Below are 4,538 nucleotides of genomic sequence, written 5' to 3'. Positions count from 1 at the left end.
GGAGTAGATGATTTTAAGCAAGTCAAGTTGGTAGCATACTTTTGAAATGGAACATATTATCAAATTAACGTTACTTGAATAGCAATTCAACTCAAAAATATTTATTTAAAAGCACTCTAGAGCTAGTATTTTGATTCAAAAACTGATTCGATTAGAAGCACTCGAGAGCTTCCTAGACTCTACTCTCATCAAATTCAAGTTGATCAGCAATTTGAAGTTATAGGCTTACCAATAGCAGCAGCTATATTGGACGTAGTCATAATTATAACATTGGGAGCTGATTTCAGCTTATCCATCTGAGTTAATAGCGCATTTACAACCTGAGGTACATTTTCAAGTTGTATCCGGTCTAAAGTGGAGGTAAATATACTCATATAAAGATGTGCATTTAAGAGAAAAAATATAAAGAAGTTTAATTGCTTGCACAAAACTGTTACCATAATGGAATCTGAAGGTTTAGAACCAGACAAAGCAGCATTTCTAGCAGCAACAAGACTTTCAACTTCATCTGTGGTAGCAGCAACATCATATATCTAAAGAGTCATAAGCTAGAAAGACTAGAAATGATAAAAACCCTAACTTCGGTAATAAAAGACTCACCAATTAGAACAAATACCAGATTGTGTTCTTCCTCCACCATTTCTTGAATTTTTTGGAAAAGCTTTGCAACCTAAAGTTTAGAACCAGAGTTAAAAATGTAAACTACATACCATTAACATCCAGGACGTCATGATACTTCTGTCATAAGTTCAAAAAATTGATACAAAAACATACCAACTTGCCACTCTTAGAAAACCATTTACTAAACAATGAATGTGCATTAACTTCGATTAATTGGCACTATGGATATCTGACTAAAGAATGGTAAGCCAAAAATAAAATCAGCTAGAACTAACCATCTCACAAGCTAATGTATAAGGCCTTAAAGTGATATATGCTTTGGGCACAGAAATTAACAAAAGACTTGGAGCTAAATCTAAAGGATAATTTTTGTGCTAGTGCTTTGCATAAATATGTCTTTCTTGTCCCTGGAGGCCCATGTAAAAGAATAATACAGTAGGAAAGAAAAATAATTGATCAGATTTTTGTGCTACTACTATTATCAATGCTGGTAATCAATTGAACTTTCCTGTTAACTAAATGAAAGATAATTAGAGAAAATATCGAAGAAGAAAACAATATTATCTGCTGCTAACAGTCTTGAACCAATGACCAATAGACCATATGAAGCCTTGCTTCATCCTATTTCTAGAAGTTGCCCTCGGTGCAATATCATGCGGAGAACTGCCAAATTCCGTGAAAATTTTGAATGTTGAAATGTATATTTATATAGATCATAGATGCGTAGTAACCTCTCTCCATCTCTATAGAGCTTTGAATCATCAAGGATACAAAACTATAACAAAGTGGTATTGTCAAGCAATAAGTATGAACAAGTAAATATGCATAATGCTGAAAGATGGACAACAAGCTGATAATTCAAAAGCCAACATCCAGAATGTTCTATTTGAAGTTTTAGTCATACTAGATAAGATTTCAACTATCAAAACCCCAACTGAAACAATAATAGTTTGCTCATTACTAGATGAGGATCATCGTACTAGTTCTGAAAGAGAGAAATGACGCTTCATTTTCTTCTATTCTTTTTTGGAACAAAACGATTCTACTTTATTGAAAGTCATGAGGAGGTTCCATACTGATTCCATGATACAAGGAAATGATCAACACCCTTTTCAGTAAAAAGTAATGCACTGGCTGCATAACGCAATAACCGCTGCTTTAGGCCAGATTCATATATTAAGCTGCACAATCAAGTTCCAAAATCATTATAAAAACTAATCCAAACGTTCAAGAAAAATGGAAGCTGTAGACAAACCTTTCCCACATGCCATCAAATTTCTTAGCTGGTAGGATCCATTCATTGAGGCTAGACAACTGGCCATCCACAGTTAATTCCTCACATGGTCCCTCCTCACTAAGCTGACAAGTCAAGAATCATATCCATTCAACTTTAAACAGACAACATTAAGTATAAACTGAAGATTCGGTCAGACATTATTCAATTTAAGAAACCACACAAATGTTGTATCAACATCCTCTTCTACAAACTCAAGTAGATGTTCATTTGAAATGTGATTCAATTTCAAAAAGGTGTAGACAGACATTGCTAAGTCAAGTTGTTGGAAAAAATGAACAAAATAATAATAACAAAATGATAACCTTTTAACCTTAATAAAATCAGAGTAGCATGGTACCTGAAAGACATGAACAACAGGTTTCACTTGCCAGAACAAAAGAATATCATGGCTTTTAACCCATTCATCTACACAACAAACAACATGAACAATATGAGTACATCATAACCCCTCATCCTCCGTACATAAACAATGGAACTCTTAAACTAAAATACGATTATCAAGATAGATGAAAACTTTAAAGTATAGAGACAAAATGATAGCATAAAAGAAGAGAGAAAAAAACCTGTGTCACATATACATATTCTGTATACATTTTCCATGAGAAATTGATCATCGTTAGGCACAGGTATGGGACCATCAATGAGCCCAGGCTTCTCTTTTCAAGCATTCTGATTGCAGAACAGAAAAGTTTACTTTCACATTTCAGTTAAAACCCCCAAACCCAACCCTAATTAATTTAAAATTAAATTATTCTTACAACATAAGCATCAAACAACAACCATCATCAGTCAACTATATTTAAATAGATAAATAAAGCAAAATCATTTTAACATCTTACCGTTCAACGGCTTTATGGACATCATCAGGCCGAGCTGTGCTTGAAGGTTTTAAGCAAACTTCAACTGGTATTAAAAGAAGAGATGCATTACAAACATAAATCAACGCAAAAAAGAATCAGATTTGCAAAAAGAGTGAGACTGAGAAATAACCGGAAACACTAGATGGAAATGGAGGAAATGGAGGTCGGTGTTGGTCAAGAAAAGGAAAGCGATTTTAGGGGAGGAGGAGGAGAGGTGGGATGAGGCAGAGGGAGAGACGGTGGCGCGGTGGAAGGGACGAGACTGGGGATTCAAATTCGGACCTAACAAAGAGGATGAAATGAGTGGAAAACATTAGGCGTGAGGGGAAAGAGCGGGAAAAGATAAAATAATGGGAAAAATTAAAAGATGACTTTTACGTACGACACACAATTAAAAAATGTACTCTGTGTTTTTGTAAATTTTTTGGATTATGACTATTAAATATGACACATTATTATAAGTCATAAATCGTTCATATTTAAAAAAAATGATATTTTTATGACATATTTTTTGTAAGTCATAAATTAGCGTGTGTCATCGTTCGTGTGTCATTAAAGGTATATTTCCTTGTAGTGTGTTGAAATCCCTAGGGAGAGATGGTCACGAGCATATGGTGTTGAGGGTCGATGTTACGACCATATGACAACTAACCTTGCCGAATGTATCAACTCAGTGTTGAAAGGGACTCGATATCTCCCGATAGCAAGTATTGTTAGGGAGCCATACTTTAGGTTGGGTCAAGTTTGGGCACAAAAGTGCACAAATAAATGCCATGATTAACGATGGAAGAAATTGGGCTCCAGATTTAGAGAAGGCAATGCGAAAGAATCAAACACATATGACATCAATGTTTGTCCATAATTTTGCCAACTTTATTCTGATTTCATTGTCCAAGCACTTGTTCGACCACATGAGAGAGGTAATTCTACAACAAATTCTAGTAATCTCAATAGAATATGGTGTGATTGTGGATGATTTCAAGCTTTTAGATTCCCATGCGCTCACGTTGTTGATGTATGTATGCACGTTAATGTTAACCCATACTTATATGTTGATGACTGTTATAACTTGCACACTACTCATAATATTTACAATTGTGACTTTAAGTACCTCACAAATGAAGTATATTGGCCTACATCAACAATTTCTGAAGAATAGTTGTCAAATCCTGAATTGCATAAGAAGTTGAGGGATTGAACTGAATCTAACAGAATTCATACCAATATGGATGATCCTCAAAGAGAGTCACGTCTACCAAAGCTTTGTGCAACAAAAATCATTATCCCCATCTTCCTAAAATCATCATAAAAAATATTATGTTGTCTTTTTAGTTTTATTCTTTTAATCATGTTTTCTCGTTTTTAGTGTGTACTCTTATCACTATGTTTTTTTTCTTTTTTAGTTGTACTATTTTTCACTATGTTTTTGAGCTTTTTTTAGTTGAATTTATTAATAACGTTTATGTGTGTTCACTTGTATTTTTTTTACTAAGTTTATGCATGTCTCTAGTTCTACTTTGTTTTTGTGTTTATATATTTTCAATATCATTACTTTCAACTTATACTTCAATTCTTATATAATTATAAACTATTAATAAATAAGTTTACTTATTCCAATAATTACTTAATTAATAAAGACAATTTCATACATAAATTAAAACTATACAACATTTTTACATATTTATTTTCAATTTTTTTAGATCTCTCTACAATTCGTTCAATACATCGGATTAAGAAGCCTTCAATTTCTCTTTCGTCTT

The 4,538-nt window shown here is 33.3% G+C and overlaps 1 pseudogene; it reads right to left on the bottom strand.

Moving 5' to 3' along the window:
• Nucleotides 1–203: 203 nt before the first annotated feature.
• Nucleotides 204–2,828, bottom strand: LOC120168878 (annotated as a pseudogene).
• Between the last annotated feature and the right edge of the window lie 1,710 nt (nucleotides 2,829–4,538).

This window comes from Hibiscus syriacus, unplaced genomic scaffold (assembly GCF_006381635.1).
Source record: "Hibiscus syriacus cultivar Baekdansim isolate YM2019G1 unplaced genomic scaffold, ASM638163v2 tig00111723_pilon, whole genome shotgun sequence".
NCBI classification, from domain to species: domain Eukaryota; kingdom Viridiplantae; phylum Streptophyta; class Magnoliopsida; order Malvales; family Malvaceae; genus Hibiscus; species Hibiscus syriacus.
This window is presented reverse-complemented; position numbering and strand designations above follow the sequence as displayed.